We start from the raw sequence: 19,443 nt of genomic DNA, 5'->3' as shown, positions 1-19,443 counted from the left end.
CCTGCAGAGGGATGCTAGGGTATGTAAGCCTCTGGCACAGATGACAGAGTGCCAGAAGGGTCTTAAAAACTCCATATTGTGAGAGAGAGACTGCACCTGGAACAGCGGGGGCAGATGCCAGGCTACATTTCATCGACACTTTATACCATGGGCACATGAGACTCACTGTGGTGTGCAGCCAGCTGTGCCTGCAGGGGAAGCCCAGGGTCAGGCCAAGGTGACCCCACAGCAGCTTAGAACTGGCCATGCCCCTGGTTAATCTAACCCTACCCTGACATTATTAATGTCTAACTGGTAGGAGATCTGCCTGCTTGCTAATCCCATACCTCGCATACAGACCTCCAGTCAATCATCATCTCATCCTTTTAGTAGCAAAGTGTTTTTTTTTTCCCCTCAGACATTTCTTACAGCTCTTCCATAATTCCAGGCCCTACCCATGCCTACTGCAGTCCGCAAAAGGCTCCCATTGGAGTAGTTCCTTTGAAGTTTTCTTCCATAGTCAATTTAGATTTGAATTAACATTACAAATTTTCTACTCTATTAATTTCATTACAAGTCCTTTTATGCAATTGAGTAATCAATTTCAATTCTCTATAAGGGCTTTCATTAAACTATTGCTATTGTTGAAACCCTATTTTCCTCAAAAGAGCGGGTGGGACATTCTCTGGAAAGACATTTAAACTGCTCTTCAAATTTAGATAAAGTCAGTGATTTAAATTACTCATATATTATTCAATTTAAGTTTTATGATGTTTGCAGCCCGATATCTAAAATTAAAACGAAGGCTAACTTTTCTCACAAGCTGATATGAGAGCTGCATTGTTTCTATCTCCTTAGTAGCCAGCTATATTGATTTGCATTCATATTGTAGTTATCTATAATAAAGTAAGTTAACAAACCTTAGCTGATATGCTCTACTTAATCATTTCATTTGTAAGTAAATGTGAAATACAGGTGACAGCCTATATTTATTTATACATTGCCTTGGCAGCATGAGATTTAATTGATCTACTGTGTCTCATAGAATTGAAATCTTTTGTTCCCTTTTTCTTATAGTGCCTACGAGGCACTAACAAGCACCACAGGATTTTATGTGTGTGCAAAGACTGTGGGAAAACAGCATGCATGATCCCAATTCTCCAGGCTCCACGAGGGGAAGGCAGGGGGGAGAAGAAGTTGCCATGTAAGATCTTTGTACTTTGAAGCTCTGGTTGCCCGAGGTGCCTCCCCAATGGGATCTTTTCCATGCTGCTTCCAAGTGCTCTACCCACTGCTGGGTCAACACACAAAGAAAGCAGCAGTGCTGCCCTGGAGGATGGAGTGACCACTGGAAGGAAGGTTCCTGTCCCAGGGGACAGAGGCCAGCTCCTGCAGGCACCTCACACTGCCCTCGGTGGCAGCACCACATCACCTGCCCGACTGCTCCCGGGGGCCCTCAGAGCCCACAGCTCCACAGCAGGGGTTCTGGCTGGAACTGGGGGAACACATGCAGTGTGGTGTAGGTGCTGTATTGTACAAAATGATGCGGTGTCCAAGGACTGACACCCTGCCCTGAAGGCTGAGAACAGGGCTCGAGTTCTTGCAGACACGGTAGTTGCTTTGTCCAGGCTCAGGAGAACTGTGACAAGTCTACGTGCTTATTATTTGACTTCCTGAGCCACTTTTCAGAAGCAAGCATTTTTTTACCTAGAGAAAGAGCAGAACATGGTATCTATTCTGTAAGAACAAACATGAATTTTCCGTCCACATTTTGACAAGGACTAAAGGGCAGCAGTGAACAGCAAAGCTTCAGATTCAATAAGCTACTTAAAGCAGCTGTGCTGATGCCTCTAGCCAGCAGTGTGCTCATTTCAACAGCTGCATGGCATAAATAGAAACTGCTCACTCTTATCTCTTGGCTAAATAGATAGCTGTGGGCTTTAACCCCTGTAAGGGCCCTGTACAGTTCCTTCAGGAGAAAGCAATTGTTTCCTGACTGAAATGCCTCTAAGCACATCAATGACAAGCTGCATCACCAGGAGACCTGCTCCAGCTTCCTCTTGTGTACATACTGAAAGTCTGCAGGTCTCTGCTGGGGTTTGAACTAAGGGAATCTGACCCGCAGTTATCCCAATGTGGACATAGCCTAGAACATTAAAAATTAAACAAAATTAGTTATTTAACTGAACACTCAGCATATTTCCTAAAACACTTTGTTGTTCCCAGAATATATCCAGGACTCACACACACGCTATGAGGCAGAGCTCACATCCATTAGCCACTTGTACACCACAGTGGTCTGGCCTGGTTCTGCAGTCCTCAAAACTTCTGACTTCTGCAAGAGCAGCAGTTACAGTGTCCCTGAATGCCAACATACAGCTCCACATACAGCAATGTGGCTCACCATAGGGAAAACAGAGCTGGCTCCAATGTATTTGGATCCCCTGACCCCCAGGTTTGTGGTATAACAGCAGAGTCCTGTTATATCAAACAGCAAACAAAAAAACAGCTTATGTTGCTAATGGTCTGCAAAGACAGTGCGTTGAAGTTACTACGTGACCAAACCAAATCAAACCAAGCAACCCACTGGCTCTTGCTAAATGCAGTACTTGATATATTTTCAAGCAGTGTGATCCCTAAGCATGGAGCTGTGGACCACACGTACAAGAATCACTGCATGGTACTTTCTGTACAGAAGCAGGGTTTCCCTAACTATAGCAAAGATACCTTCCAAGCTGAGGAAAAAAACATCAAGGGAGGACTTTTTACATTATCTGCTGAATTAATGATATGTCACAGTATTATTATAAGGCCTTGCAATCAAAAGTTGAGGCATGAACTATAAAAGTTTCTTTTAATAGAGAAGTCCCAGGGGGCTGCTCATACATCCTCTTTTCAGCGCTGAAAAATAATGATTCATCTATCGCTCTGAAAAGTGATTGCTTTTCAAATTGAAAAATCATAGCAAACATGGATGTTACAAATATTTCCAGATGCAGCTTTGCAATTAGCATCAATAGCTACTTAGCATATTATGCTAATTGTGTTACCCAAATAGATGCAAATAATATGAAAAATGGGGTGGGTCCATTCTTAGCTGCCTTTACAGTGTTGGGCAATTATCCAATTAGACCAAAAGATGCCTCTAGGCTAATCCCTGCCTGGATGCTCAAGACAGCCAGGCATTTTTAGAAACATTACTGGTTGTCTGGAAATGCAACTTGTTTGTAAAACTGCATCATCTGTAACACCAGAGGTCCCTAAGACCTCCAGATAAGATGTGAGAGGTAGCCATTAAGGAAAAAGCTTTACCAGTAAGGACAGCTGGCGAAACAGAAATTTCAGGGGATTTGTAATAGAATAGCAAGCTTTTTACCCCTATGTCACTGGTTGAAATCCAGTCCAGATGGGAGATGAAAGTAATTGAGCAGCCCTAGCAGCTGGCCAGCAGCCAATACAATGGGCTCTGCTCTCCGACCCAGTTTAATGGGTGAAGTCCCTGCTCCAGACTCCAGGCATTTCTGCAGGAGGGAGCACCTGCAGAGAGCACCCAGGAGCTAAGTAGAAGCAGAAATGAGCTATGGTCCTAATAAGTGATCCCTTGTGTCTGGGGCACTGTCTTGAAGGCCAGAGCTGTGTATAACCCACAATCTACATTACAAGCCCAGCTTCATCATCGGAGCCCGGTTTCTCACAGCTGGGGTCATGTTTTGCAGCAGAGCCAAAACAGACTTTGAGAAAAGCTTTTGTAGTTCATGTCTGTGGCTGCGAGCAGCTGAACTATGAACTGAGGGTAAGACTGTCAAGGTTAACTGAAAAGATAGTAGGAATGAAGAACTGAAGCTGTGTCGTGGACTGAGAACTGTGAACAGTGACACCACTGAGAGCCTCTTAAAAAGTCCTTTAAGCAAAATCAAAACTCATGAACTCTTGGTTGTCTGTTTCTAGTCCCGTGAAAGAACACAAGAGGACAACTACCACTTGATCATTGTTTTTAAAACTTTTTATATTAAATACCATGCTTTAGTTATTATTTATTTTGGCCAAACACATATCTTTCTCCCTCACATCCAACTCATTTGGGGGGGAGATTGGCCAGGGAGGGTGTGTGCACCTTGTGCAAGCCCTGGAGACTGCTCAATGCCAAAAAAGTTACAGAGGATAGATGAACGCTTACACCAGTTCGTAGACTTGGGATCGAGAAGGAACTACCCTACAGAAGACTGTTAGGAAGCCCTGGGGTCTTACTCATCTTCCTGTAAAGGAAGACTCACAGCACACTCCTATTGAGCATGTGCAAGTTGCAGCTGGTAAGTGACCTGCTGTTACAGGTGGGGCTAGTGGCAGAGCACATGATCTTTGCTTTCTTCCTGGACACATTGCAGTCACAATCCCTAATCACCAGTGCAAAGTCCCTAAAGATACTGAGAAGTGTTTTGCAGTGCCGGGAATAGATGTATTATGGACCTCTCCACATGAAGTAGATGTGTACGAAGTTTTTCTGCAGTAGCCCAGGATTTGAAATCCTGAGGCAAAGTTCATTACTGGCACTGCCACCATTTTGAGTAGCTCTCCTGGGAGCAGGACAGGACTGCTTTGTATTTCAGCTCCACCTCCTCAGCCAGCAGTTAGCTGCAGAGCCCAGTCCAAACGGGAAAACGAGCCTGGAGCAGCCAGTGTCCATTACATGGCTGTGTGGGGTCAGGTGGCATCAGAGATGCCATTACTCCCTTCTCACCCTGTGTTCCTGACACATGAAAGCTTCTAGTGTTGTGAGCCCCAGCTCATATACTGACACACCAGGCATACGCCACGGCCCTCAGTGCTTCACAATGAGTCTTTATTTTGTATGTAGCCTTACCATGCTGCACATGAGATTCAATGGCACAGCTGCGAAAATTTGTGGCAGAGCTACACAGCTTTATGTTGCTGTTTCATGAATGTACAAATAAGCATGCGGTTTGTCACAGTATGGAAAGGGGTCATTTTCTCTAACCCTGCTAATCCTAAATAAGCAGTAATGATAAGCACCTTTTGCAGGCTCTGTTTATAGTTTAATCCGCATCTACTCACAAGAATCAAAAGCAGAAAAATATTGTAGAGGTATTAAAGGAAAGCCACTGTTACACTTTCAGGACATTACACAGAACTGAAGTCAGACACCTTTTAGTGATTTTAGAGAGAATCATGTGGCTTAAATACTAGACAAGGCTTTGAAAGTCAAGGAATTAGAAGAATCCACCTGACCTGCTCTGTCTGCGGAGCATTCAAGAACAGTAGTGAACACGTAGCACAAATAACTGAGGGGAAAAAAAGCCTTAAAGAATGACTGAAGCTCCTAATTAGCTCTTAACTTGAGTTGCACAGAGACCTCCAGAGAAGCCTGTAAAATAGGAAGATATAAACCAAAGAAATTTGAGATTTAATCTAGAAGAGGGAACTACTCCTTGAAGAGGTATGTCACAGCCTATTAAGGAATATCTAAAAATCACTTGGCTACAGAAAGCCCCAATTCTGTAAGGGGGTTTACTCACAAGCTAAGCATCTGTGCTTTCAGAGTCAGCATATGGCAAAACAGTACTTCCCAAGCAAGCACTCCATCTTCACTTTTCACTTTAAAACATCTTTTAAACACAGGGCAGCTCTATCCCAGGCAGCAGTGCATGGTGGTGTAGATCATCTCCCTAGTTCATACCTCAATATAGTATTTCTAGGAAAGTTATAAACTGCAAACAAGCAACGACAGTTATAGCTATTAGAATTTATATTTAACTCTTATATTCCTGTTTAGAGGCTCATTTTATAAATATTATTAGGGTTCATTGTCTGTTACCCTTCAGGTTTTCTGGCTACCAATTACAGACTATAGTGTAACTGAAAACCATTAAGTATATCCCTCTACCATACACTTAAGTTTAGTCCAAAACAAGACCTAAGTGACAAGAGATAAGCACAGGAGTACAAAAACAATAAAACAGAATTACTCACTATGACAGGCGGTGATCACAACACAGCAGCACAGCCTAACTCTTAAACTTCTTCACATGTTGCTGTGACACAGTACAGTTTGGAAGAGATTTGGGTGGAAAATCACATTAACATTTACATAAGTTTATTAATATTTGCTACAAAAAGCCCAGAGGAATTTAAGAAATCTGTTGTACTGGAATAAAGCATACATCTTTCGCAGCCAAAAGCATGGTCAAGGCTAGTGTTATGGGCCAGTCAAAACAGTCAAAACAAGATAGACTCCTTGCCTTGGCATGCCCCAAGAATGCAGGAAGTTTGCTAAGGATGGAGAGGAGTTTACTTTTCCTCATGGGAGCTTTCCCCATTTGGTCACAGCTCAGAGAGTGAATGTGCAGAGGACTGAGTCCCAAATGAATGCAAGTCCTGTTTGTCCCGTTCTGTGGTTCTGCAGATGCATGCACACATTCATAATTTATCACCCTCCGTACACTACTAGATATATTACTTGTCAATGTATAATAGAGTTGATGATGAGACGTGAGAAGATGCAGGGGTCCACGTGGGCTTGAAACCTCCGTTCTGTATTTCTCCATTTGTGAAGATTTCTCTTAAATTATAATTAAATTTTCTTCTTAAATTATACTTCCTGATAAATGCTCATTTTATTTTTCATATTAGCATTGTCTGTACAAAACAATGTATGAAATATCTATAAAATGACAAAAGCGAGATGGAAGAAAGTATTTCACAGATGTAAAACTGCTTTAGAACCCCAGCTGAAAAATGTTACTGCTATTTTGCTGTTTTTCCAAAAAGGTATTCCAAAAGCCCTGTTTTTCCTGAAAATAGTTGTACCTCACTGTTCCCTACATGTAGTTCCTCCCAGATGGGAACACAAGGATGGACTGGAGAAGCTAACAAAATAGCAATAACATAGCATTTTCTTGAAAAATATGAAAGCAGGTCACAACTGTGCAGTTTAATTAAGGTATTATCTGTTTTGCAGAGGGGGAAAAACCATAATCCATGGAGAATTAACAGATTTGTTGCCTCCAGTCTTGCCTTCATCCTCATCTCACTGCTCCAGAGACCGTGCTCAGAGGAGATGGGTGCCTATGAGCAACACAGGAGGACCGCAGCCCTTCTCCAGGAGCCCACAGGCTCCGATAACCACACAATCTCAATAGCAGCAGCACTGTGCATCACCATTGTAACAAACTACCTCGGGTCAACTGGCCAACACATCTATCACCAGATCTGGGACAGCAGAGCAGGGGGAGAGCCGCAGCCTGCTCCAGCCCGTGACCCAGACGTGCCATATGCTCTGTGTGACAGCACCGGGGAGCCTCTCTGCAGCTGACACACAGCAGACCCAGCACAGTCCTGCTTTTGGAAGACCAGGAGAATAAACTCTTCATTTTTGGCTGCAGACATGTTCCAGGAGTTCAGCAGCATTGGTCTGTGTATCCTCCCAGGCAGGGACCTGGGAAGTGTTCACCTGTGACTAACACAGTGAGGCCATGCCTGGGGCTTACAGAAATAGACAGCAATAAGCAAGGAAACACAAAGCATGATCTTTACCAAAACCTAAGCAAACAGCCTGTCTGAAAAGAGGTGGAGTAAGGTGGTCCAACACCCCCCAATGCAGGGCAGACATCTGGCAATGAGGTACAGATTACATGAGCAGGGACAGAAGGGATGGTGAAGTCCCAAGTGGATAAAAATAGTGGGTGAAAATTCCATGTTAATCTTGGAGGATAAACACTTTACATCAACGCTTTCAAGCACTTGCTTTAAATGTATATTCTTTAAAGTCAGCTACATGTTTTATAATGGAGATCACTTCGTGATTGCTTTTATAGCTTTGTTTTTACCATAACCCTATAATTATTAGGCATTTATTCATTTCTACAAAAGATGGATGTGATGGATGCTTCAAGGATGTGAAGCAACATATATTGCTAACTGAACACTGAATAAAAACTTGAGATCATTTACATGACTGGCAAGTTTTAAATTCAAATGTTTTAAGCATAAAACAAAGAAAATTAGCATAGAAAGGCAATTTGAGGATATAAGCACTTCTATTTGTTCTTTGTTATAGACCTCTCGGTTACCAGAAGCGCAGCTTTTTATCTTCAACTTTGAGCCCAGCCTGATAAACAAGCTGACAGCAAAAAGCTTTCCTCGGTATTAACCTTTCCTTTAGTACCCTCTGCTGGCCAAAACAAGCACAGACAGGAAAGTCAAAAACCCGACCTCCCGGAATAGAAAAAAGATGCTGAAAAGCCATCCCGACTTTGAGCAGGGATGACCTAATTTGTCACCGGGGAGAAAGCTAACAAGCACACTCAGCCCGAGGTAGGAAAATCAATACAAGGCAATGCATCTCTCAGAGCCTAAGCAGGTTTTCACAGTGCAGGAAGTGACACAAACTCTCCCAGATGAATCATCAGCCGTATTTGCTTTCCTAGCATTAGCTTTCATCAAAAATAAAATTGGTGCTTAGTCACCTGGAAAGACCGGTGAAAGCTTTCAGTGCTTGTCTGCTCCTTCCTCCTCCTGCCCGAGGAGGAAGGCACCCGCATGGCACCATAACCCGACCTGGGGCACAGTCCTGCTCTGGGGGCACGCTGCTGGGAGGGGACGGCACCCTGGCCACCTCCGGGGTCAGGACACCCCTGCCTGGCACATGGGAGACCTGGCAGGCTGCATCTGCTCCAGGTTTTGCAGCAGGGAACAGGAAGAGTGGCCCCCGTGCATGGCTGAGCAGACCTAATAGTTATCTCTATGCTCTAGTCCAGCACCACAAAACCATGATTAAGGTAAACTCTGAGCAATTGTTCTCAGCCTGTGCTCTGCTCCAGGTTGGCTGCTTCTTTCCAAGCCCAAAAAAATGCCTTTATGCAGTTCCTTTTAACCAGTATCCTCACCTTCAGCTCTCCCTACAAACTGCTAGGAGGACCACTTTGAGTCACGAGGGAGTCACCAACCAAACAGGGCAGCACAGTTATCAGCTCAGCTCCTGATCCAAGGCTCCAGTTCTCCACTCCTGCCATTATCATGCCCAGCTCAAAGGGGCAAACGTAAAGACAATGCTGTCCTCTTGCATTCTTTCCTATTTCCTTTTCCTAAAAGCTCTACAGGCTCACAAAAAGCAGCAAGGCCATGGGACCCTTGTGTCAAGTAAGGAAAGCCAAGCAAAAATCCCAAATGCAGGTGTGCTCACAGGCTGTCCCCAGGTTAGGATGGGGCATACAAGCCAGACACCCACCATTGTACAATGACAGCTTTCTACTATCAAAAAGCTCTGCCTATGCAGGTGTTATTACATGCAATCCATTTTTCTGTACATCTTCTAGAAAACGAAAATCAAAACGCTTCACCAGGAATTCCCATCAGCACAGAAGCAGAGGCAGGAAGCAGGGGAAGAGGCAAGCATTACAGGAAGATTTAACACAGAAGTGACCAGCTTTAATACTCCACCATGACCGCATTAGGGAAGCGCATTGCTGCCAAATTGTACACCACAGTTCAAACCACTGCCTGACAGGGTTAAACCACGTCCTCAGAGCTAAAACCCCAAAGACGTGGCTTTGATTACCTACCTAGTCTTTGAGCTGTGCTGTAAACAGGTCATAGGAACAGCGTTTTGCAACAGTCATGACCTCAGTGATTGCTGAAGCCCAAAGCAACCATGGAGCCAGCTGGGCACTGAGGCAGTGTCTTGAGAAGGAGATGCCTTTGCTGGGACCAGCAGGTACCTGGGAGCTGCTCTGCCAGCCAGGAAGAAGCTCCCACAGGCAGTAAGGTGAAGGCCTTGTCACAGCCTCGGAGATTTATTCTTTTACCCTTTATCCCCAGACTCTGGAAAGCTCCTGACCACCACAGGCAGCTAAGTGTTGCCTCCCAGATCTAACGTGATCCTTCACAGAAGGATTTTGGTTTTCCCTCTCGCTGTGTCTACACCAGAATTTGGCCAATAAGGGGTTCTCACAGGGAGGCTGCACTCATCCTTCTCTGGGCCACCTAATCTCCACCTAACAGCAACCCAGCGACTTGAACAGCCCAGGCCACTTGCCAGCTCCAGGTTACATCTGTGCTCTATTCCAGGGTGTTCAGACAAGAAACCAGATTATAATGGAGTAAAAACAGGAGAGTTAGGAAGAAATTTTTCTATTGTTCATCTGCTTAAAAATCCTGTTTCAGTAACAGGCTTATTGTGAGAGCTTCTGGAGTCCATTTCCAGTTTATTCAGTCCCAGCTTTCCTAATGCATCTCCCAGGTCGTTGAGGCCTGGCCATCGCCCCAGGTAAGGGCGCAACCTCTGCCACACGCTCAGTCCTGCATATTCTGGTCACCTGACATTTCTTAACCTGTCATGCAAACTTTGCTGGGCAATGCAGTGACATTCACACCTTTTCCCAAGTCATTAGTTAATTAGTTAACTCATAAGTACTCTTACATGGTTTTAAATGATTCTTCCTGTTAGCACGATATAGCATTTATCAAGTCTGTATTTAATTTGCTGTTAGGAAGCACTGAAATCTGAGTACTCCAAGGCGTTCCTCTCCATCTCATTTAACATCACAAATGCTGGTCCTAGCTTATTGTGTAATTTTATCTGGGTCTTAGCATAAAAAACTTGAAGTACATCCTAATTAACCCAGCTTAGTGCTGAAACTTAACTAAAATTTTCTCATCACTTTGTCTTTTAACATATATGTAAACCGAGACATTGCTTTAATCTATATCTTAGTGCCTTTATAAACTCTTAATAGTGGTGTTGGCAAAAGTTTTCAAGATCACAACCTAAGTACACACATATCCACTGCTCTGCTAGTATACATGAAATCCAGCAAGTTAGAGGAACATTATTTCTTTTGAAGAAGTCATTATTCAACCAAGTTTATAGAAGGACTTAAATTAATACAACTGCAGCCAAAATGCATGATGGTTGAAGTAAGATTTGAAAAACTCAATCTTTTCATCACTCTTGATTTCTCATTTTTAAAGATACATAGAATATATCTAAACTTCAAGCATTGCAGAAAAGCTTTAGGTTTATTTCTTCCTTCCCTTTTGGGGATACTGCAGCGGAGTCCACATCTCAGCTCATAACAGAAACCACAAACGTGGCCAACAAGAGCTGCGAAAACTTTATTACCTATGCCTTCCGCTGGCATAGCCTGCTGAAACTTTTTTCCCCAGTAAATCTTAATATGAAAATCCCCTCCAGTTAAATAACAACACATCATTTCTTTAAACTGGGCAGGCACAAAGTTTTGCTTCCTTTTCCAGATGTGCTTCTTTGTTTCCACTCTAAAATGCACTGCATCTCATTTCCATGTGCATTACCAGAGGCACATGGGATGAGACAGTACCTCCTGGAGGACTCCCCATCCTTTTCCAAGTACAGCTGAAGTCTGAAACAAAGAGCTGGTGTGCTGAGTGCTCAGCAGGCAGCAGCACCTCCTACAGCTCCACGTTTAACTAAATATACAACAACAGGGACTCTTCAGCTACACGTTTCATACCTCCAAGAGGCACTTGCACAGCCACCCAGTTAGGTGCACAACACTGGTGAGCCAGACTTCAGCTACCCATCTTCCTGCCAACACTTGTAATACCAACCTGAAGTTTACATATTGGATTCCCATCTCACTGAGTTGATTTGTACAGTGGCTTTGGGGTAATGCAAGCTATATTATCAGATACGGAGAACAAGCTGAGTGGCTTGTTAGGGTGGTGACACGCAGGTGCCTCACAAAAGAGCCCACAGAAACAACTCTGGCCAGCACTAGTATGGACAACAGCACTGGCAGACATTTGATACAACCTAGTTTAGGCTCAGTTCCTATTACTGCTGCTTTATATGAAAACTAAACAGATGCTAGCCGTGTTCTTTTACAAGCAAGTCACAAATTACTAGCTATCATACACTAGATAAGAGGGGTATTTACAAATTACTGCTCTAGAAACTTGCCTGTTTCCGTGGGTATTTGTATGCTCCTCACCTCCCTGAAATGCTCAGATGCTATAAACACGAACAACTTGCCTCTCCTACTCCTGAGAGACACAAAGCGTTTCTGGTGAATAGCTGCACTGAGATCAGATTTCCCAAAGATCAGAGGGATAGTGGAGAGCCAAAATATTTTTCATGTCGTAGTTCAGCCTCAACTAGGAGGCTTTTCAGCCTACACCAGAGAGAGCAATCTGAAAGACTACACCTTGAGAACTATTCCAATCAAATAAGGCAGCAAAATTGCATGTCTAGCACAGATAACCTCCTTTTTGGCCCCACTGAGCTAAATTCAGGAACTTTAAGACCAACTTTTCTGACACCAGAAGAGCCAATATTAGCAGTACATAGATTTGGACAAGAATATAATCTATTTTAGTCACAAAATGCAGCCTAGAACTGAGGTCCCTTGAACTCTAATCTCTTCCACATATTTCTACAGATAAAAAACAGGACCAATGTTTTCTAGCATTTATTTGAACCTAAGCAGGTGAGAAACAGAAAAGGAGAGCAGAGGAAGGAGTTGGAAAAGAATCAAGGAAACATGAAAAAGAAATACCAATTGAGAAGAAAAGTACAAATGGCACAATACCATGCTTTTTCTTCTTCCATCTGTTTCTCCTTCATCACTTAGTTCCCTTCCAAACCCCATTTCTATTACTCTCTGCTTCATTCCTGGCACTGGCAGGCCTAAGCATTCCTAAATCAAAAGTCAGACCCTCGCAATTACTTGACTGACTTATAGATCACAGAAATCTTGGAAGCAGCACCCTTGCAGTGTGCCTGCAGGGTTCATTTCTTCACAAAGAGCATGTGCCCATAAGGAGCTTTGAGTAACAGCTCACACACCAAATATTTCTACAGAAAAGAAAGCTTCTTCCTCGCTGGCCTCAGTCTGGTCTCTCATTAAGGAGAGCCATCTAAAGCAGGGTGCTGCAGTTCTGCATTTAAACTCAGTCTGTAAAAGGACCACATGCTTACCTATACAAAGCCCTTTATTCTGCTTTCTGATTTTTAAGTTATTAGAATTTGCTTAGATAATGTTTCTCTGCAATCATATAGACTTCTTGCTTTTTACACAGAAGCTGTAGAAAAAAACTCATGAGAATTAAAGCAAGCCAGAGGTAGCAACACTCTGGCTTTCTTTCAGAAGAAAGCTTTCTTTAATTGATATTTAGCTCTGAGGCATGTTGCAAACACTTCGGGCACTGCAGTGTTCCCACAATTCTTCAAAGAGAGCTCATCTGGTATTTGCAATCCACTTTCCATTTCTGAGCCCTGCGACACAGATGGGAACACGAAGGTTAACCTGGATGAGTGGATCAACTGTTTGGTGGATGGCTCAGAAACCCAGTACGGGGATTTGACATGTAAGCAGCAAATCCCTAAAACATTCTGTTAGCATGGGAATCAAATAAATAACCCCTGCTAGGACCCCTAGGTCAACCGAGCACACAGTTTCAGGCCACAGGGTACATTTCTTATACATATATTTGATAATCTCATAACTGGAAGGCTATAAAATTGTCTGGTTGGTGATAAGCTACGCTTAAAGCACATGGCAGCCCAAAGACTCCAGAAGCCAGCCATCCTAAGTGCCAGCAACACAAAGCAAAGAAAAACCACATGGAACAAAAGTTACTTAGCAGCCATGAAACAAGCAGGTTATTAGATTTACGAAGGAGACCTGTGATTACCTACAGCAGTTGTGGGAACCGCTACCAGTTATATCTCCAAAAGAGATTTGACTTTACGAGGCATCACTGGAAGGCTCTAATCAATCCTGAATCTGTTTTGCAAACCAGTTCAAAGAAAAATTTAAGTGTGGAAAAAAATACTGTGTCTTTTCCATGGAAAGAAGAGACTATTCTTTATTTCTACCAGCTTCACATTTCCAGCAGATTATCTTTTAAAAAAGCTTTTAAAATACAGCTGCAATCATCAGGCTTGAGAGGTATTACAGAACAGGGAACCATGCAAAGGGATTAACTCCTAATATCATCCAGCTGAACAGCATGAGCTCATCTGGGTTTAACCTTCTGAATCCACTCCATTTGTAGGACCCAAGCAAAACCAGTAAATCACTGCTAACAATTAGGCAATTTTTATTTTAAACATTAAGGATAAATGACTTCCCTTGCATCTCCATTAAGGAACCAAATTTTTTCCTGGAGAGGGCATATTTATCCATTCATTGCTGCTACGTTCCCATTAGTGCCAGGCAAATAATTCATAAGGGATCATCTGACACAGCACATCCCTTTGAGCACAGATCAGCCATGAACAGACAATTTTTTCAATTCATTTATTAGCACAGAGCAAGGACCACAGGGCTGGTGGGGCTGTTTGCAGGTGGAGTGCAATTGCCAGCTAGCACAGGGAGCTTGGGGACAGCGTTGCACAGACCACAGTCTTGTGCAGTTCCTTGTCTGGCCCAAAGGAGAGCCCTTCCATGAACTGGTCACAGTGTGAAGTGCAGAGGAAAGCGTATCTCCCACTTGTAGTTGGGCTTTTTTATTCATAAACATATCGGAGGATCTGAAACTGCCCTGGAGACTGGCTCTGGGTAGGACTGGTGAGAGCAGATAGATGGGAACAGCCCTTGGGTTGCAGCATGCTCCAGGAGCAAGCGAGAGGTCCCCGCAGGGATCAGTCTGTGTGGATATATTGCCAAAGAGATGGTGGAGTAGGAGGTGAAAGGCAATTGCAGTAGCGCAGGGCACAAGTTTCTTCAGTGAATCTCTAACAAGAAAGATTGAGGGATTCGAGAACATCCGAGCTACTCCCCCTCTACCCTTCCTGCAACAAAAACACTAAAGTGAAATAAGAAATCCAGGCAGCAGGGCTTGGGAAAGCTTTGTGTTTGATAGAGACACAGGACATGACCACTGGGACATCCAGGAAAGCTCTTTGCTCTTCTCCTGTGACCACTGAAAAACCTCTGCCTGTTACCTGTGTCTGCAGTCAGTCTTCATCACCCACACAGAGTTACACACCAGTTTCAGAAGTGAGGCTGGGGTCTCCAGTGAAGCAGTGAACACCAGTTCTCCTCTGGGCAGTCTCTGGGTGCCCACTCCCTGAGGGAGCAGCACAGCCACCCTGGAGGGCACAGTGGGATACAAAGCGCCCTCTTGCCCATCCTACAGGAGTAGGCTGGCCTACCCAGCCAGGAGTGTGGGCAGCTCAGCAACACCTCCCCTACCTCCCAGGTCCATCAGGGTTCGAAGGATGCTGCACAGTTGTTTTTTGGAACACTTGTCTAAAGAACACCTGAGTTCTTCTTTCTGTCCTGAGTTGCACACTTGCTTTGGGACCTTTCATGTTCCCTGCCTGCACTTGGCTTTGAATCATGACTCCCTCAGAAACCAGAGCTGTGTGTGCAGCTCCAGCCTGAGCTATCCAGGACAAACCCTGTCCAAATGACAACTCAAGCTAATTAATCATTTACACTGTGTGACTTACAGCATAATGCAATTAAGAAGAAACAGGACTCAAAGCTGGATGCACATCAGGGCACAGTAAATAAAGCATTTCTGGCTGCAGGACCGTGCTCCCATCTCCCTGCACCCAGTGGCAGACCCAGCACACCAGAACAGGTGCTGCAGACTGCACCTCCTCTACAGCTCTCCTCAGCACAGGCTTTGTGGGAGCTTCTTTCCAACATTCATCCTTTAATTATAAACCACAGTAGATATAATTATGTAATTTTTACTGATTAAGCCAATTTGATTGTTTGGGATGATTCAAATAAGCCATGTGATGTTAGTTCTCATGAGGGATGAATACGCAAACACTTGATATGAATATCCATCCTGTGGCATCTGAATTGCAAATATTCATGTGTGGTGATAACATTTGCTTGTTTAAAATTGTTTTCTAGAAAAAAGCTGCAAATTTATAGGAGAAATCGTGTAGCTGTCTGAACAAGCCTGAAAGGAAAGAAGGAAGAGAAATGAACTCAGGAGTCTAATCCCTATTCAAAGGTGCTATTATACTCAAAGCTGATATTTGGCACTACTTTCATCCTTTCTACCAAATAACACTGAATAGCTCCATGCAGAAACATTATCCCACTTTAAGAAAATTTTAAAGGCAACAAGCAAAAGGGGCATCTGCCTTCACTTAAGAGCCAGGATTCTGACCCTTCTCTCCCAATTACAGAGTACACACCCAAAATAAGAAGCATACAGCCAACACAGGCAATTTAAAAATAAGATTCAAAAAGCAAAAACAGATAGAGGCTTGTTGAGCACTTCTCACGTAATTCAAATTCACTTGCAGGATCCCTACTTGCTGTGTTTGTGCAGTCCCTGCAAAATTACTTTCAGCTGAGGTAATTTGACAAGTTGAATATCAACTTTAACTCCTACTTTGCTTTTGATCACGGCACTGCATCTGCTGTATGGGGCTTCACCTTACCTTCAGTTTTCGCTGTTGATCCCACTGGAAATCATGCGTGTCTAAGAGCAGAGGCTGGCTCCTGGCCTTTTGGGAAAAACAGCCTGCCAAGGCCATTGCCCTGCCTGCATCCCTTTTGCCAGCTGTCCATGTCCCTTGCTGCCCTGACAGGAAACACTAACACACAGAGGCCAAGCAGGAGGCTCCAGGTTAGTTCTCCCTCACTGCACGTGCCAAGCTTGAGGTGGCTGGTTGGCTGCCAATGCAAAGGATGCTGCAGAGTTATAAGATTGGCTTTACCAGCCCCAGCTGCCTCTCCTGCTGCAGCAGGTGGTTGGACAAACACCAGGACCAGCACCAAGGAGGTGCCAGAAGACCAAAGAACACAACCTCACTAAGTACAAGAACCCAAATTGGATGCAACAGGCTTCCCACCCAGATAGGGCATGGGGATCTCTATAAGAATTTAGCTCTCAACCCTAAAGATTATCCCAGGGGGCCTTTAGTACTTCTGCTAATGTCAGAAAGCAGCAAGGACTGGTTGCTCCCTAATGGGCAGGGAAACAGACACAGCAACAGAGCCAGCAGGGCAGGGGGCTCACCAGCCAGGCCCCCTCCCACAGTACCTGAGCAAGGCAGGCCAGATCAAGCAAGCTCATGGTGATGGGTCAGGTCCTAAGCCAAGCCAGGAAGTCAGCCCACATAGCTAGAGCACCACAGTACCACCAGGCACAAGCAGAGGCAACCTGGGGACCAGCACCATACAGCACAGCTCTACCTAAGAGTGAAGGCCCAGGGCTGAACTTAAATAGAGCTCCTGAGCCCACGGGCAGGGGCTGCAGGTGGAGCCCCCAGGTGGGGCTGGGCAAGGCTGTTAAGAACTACTAGTGCCCTTTGGACCCTGACAGCTAGTGTCGTGATAGCACCCAAGAGAATATGGCACGTCAAGCCCTCCTGTACCACGCTAGGCTATGGCATTTGTACTAGGCTTCAGTGAGAGCATTCTGGTGAGAACAACCTAGCAGCCCACTGACAGGTTTCATTAAAGAGAAATTCACCATCAAGAGGCAAGTCAAAGAATTGTCCTGGAGTGCAGTGCAGGCTGAGCCACGGAAAGTGCACTGGGCTCATTACGGTGCATGGTCTAACAGTGCCAGATCCACTGAGGCCACGGGTGTGCTAGGGGTTGCCAGAACCTGCTCTAGAAACTTCCGGTATATACTCTGAAAGGAAGGAAAACAACTCTGGCTCTATTTCATGGCCCAAAGAGTAAGAACAACTGACAGGAGACCTGTCAGCAACACAATCTCTGGTACAGTAGCACAAGGGTAAAACTGGTGCTCCTTAACCCAGCAAGCAGTGCTGATGTTACCTCAGTGGGACAACCTTAGAATTCTTCTTTGTCCACTACCTCACGTCTGTTCTTTGATTTTTATTTCTGCTTAAATAAAATAGGGATTTATACTGGCTTTCCTCATGATTGCAGTTGGTGGGGTCTGACCCAACCACGATTGTAAATATGTAAGTTGTCCAGCAGCTTGAGCTCATCGCAGCTGTTCATTGCTGCAGAGACCCTGCCCAAGGAGTAGTTTCTTTACAAAAGGTGGCAGTCTTGCTGTCTAGCAGAACGACAAGTGAACTCTCCAGATACCTTGTGTGTACTTGTATAATATAGGCTGTGTTGACTTGAGCTCATTTGAGAATCTCAGAACAGCAGTGATAGAGAGATAATATCAAAATATGCCAAGCTGTCTCAGACACTGCCTTGTCCTTATCTCCTGGTGCAGTGTTATTGTTTTCTACAGTAAAAATTAAGTGAATGTTGATGAAAATTATTGATTGGCAGCACTGCAGATGGATATCCTGTGTTCATCCACAGAGCAGCCCCAGCAAATGAAGATGTGACAAATGTAATGCCAATAGATGCTGCAAGACAGTGACAACTCTTTTCCCATGCTGTATAGCAGTTTCATTTCCACACAGAGTATAAGCAGTACAGTTGCTTAAGTTTTAGTCACTCAATGCAATAAGACTGCATAGCCTCAGTATTTAAAAAGCAATTTCAAAACTATTTTAAATATATTTATACAAGATCATCCTTTCAGATCTCTCAGGATAAGATTTTCATCCAGTTTGCATGACCCCCTTGTGCCCTTTTCCATCCCTGGTGTGGCAGAAGGTTGTACACAGCCTCTCACTGTGCTGGTGAGACATTTGTATACTCTCCCCATCAGAAGTACCAAAACCTGATTATATGAGAGGTACATTGGGGGAGGAGAAGATAGACAGAGGGAGAGAGATCTTTCATCTGGAGAAAAAGACTTACACTATTTCACAGAGGGAAGTCATAACTCTCAGTCATATTAGTAGATCCCAAAGTTACCCGGAGTTGAAAGGCTCTATTTTCCATTACCAGACATCAGGAAAGTGAGATGCCCTGTAATTTAACCCCTCACACATTTTGTATCCTACTTGAATAGTCTGGATGTTTTGAAAAGTGCTATTAACTCTTCAGAGTGATGCTAAACTACCAGTATTTTGCAGTTTCAATTACTCATTGATTTTTTAATAATATTGTAATTCACCTTGTAGATCAATGCTTCCACTTGTACCTTTATATTCCATTTATACCTTTATCAAATTGCATTCTTCTAGAGAAATTATTTTGTCATATTTCTTCACAGTATTATAAAAAAAATGTAGTGGTGTTAAAGAAAGGATCAGCCATTATTATCAGCTGTTCTTACCCAGGACAAGTACCCATTTGACTGTCTGCATTTCTGTCTATTACCAAAACTGCCCAGAGGCAGTTTGTCCTGAACTAAATGATGACCTTTCAGCCACTCACTGGGAGCTCTACAAGTCCCAGGAAACAATCAACCATTTCTCTCCTGCTCACTTCAGAATGAGAGAGAAAAAAATGTTGGGAACCTACAGCCTGAATTTAAGACTTTGTGGTGCAACGTGCACTCAGGCATGCCCAAAATGAGGATCTTACTTGTGATCAGATCAGATTGCTCATCTGAGGTCAGCAAAAAAGACCTAAGAGCTGAGGACCTGTTTGGAAACACAGT

General features: G+C 43.9%; 1 protein-coding gene across 8 annotated transcripts in view; it reads right to left on the bottom strand.

Annotated features, from left to right (window-relative positions):
* Window positions 1-19,443, bottom strand: part of CCSER2 (coiled-coil serine rich protein 2) — a 152,480-nt gene that overhangs the window by 103,093 nt on the left and 29,944 nt on the right. The window contains exon 1 of one of the 8 annotated variants that reach the window (XM_050711997.1): window positions 12,564-12,637. The exons of the other annotated variants lie outside the window; for them this stretch is intronic. The gene's annotated coding sequence lies outside the window, so the exon portion shown is untranslated. Of the gene's footprint in view, window positions 1-12,563; window positions 12,638-19,443 lie in introns of those variants that run through there. 8 annotated transcript variants of the gene reach the window in all.

Source organism: Cygnus atratus, chromosome 7, assembly GCF_013377495.2.
Source record: "Cygnus atratus isolate AKBS03 ecotype Queensland, Australia chromosome 7, CAtr_DNAZoo_HiC_assembly, whole genome shotgun sequence".
NCBI classification, from domain to species: Eukaryota; Metazoa; Chordata; class Aves; order Anseriformes; family Anatidae; genus Cygnus; species Cygnus atratus.
Note: the sequence above shows the minus strand (reverse complement) of the source record. Positions and strands in the feature narration are given on the sequence as shown.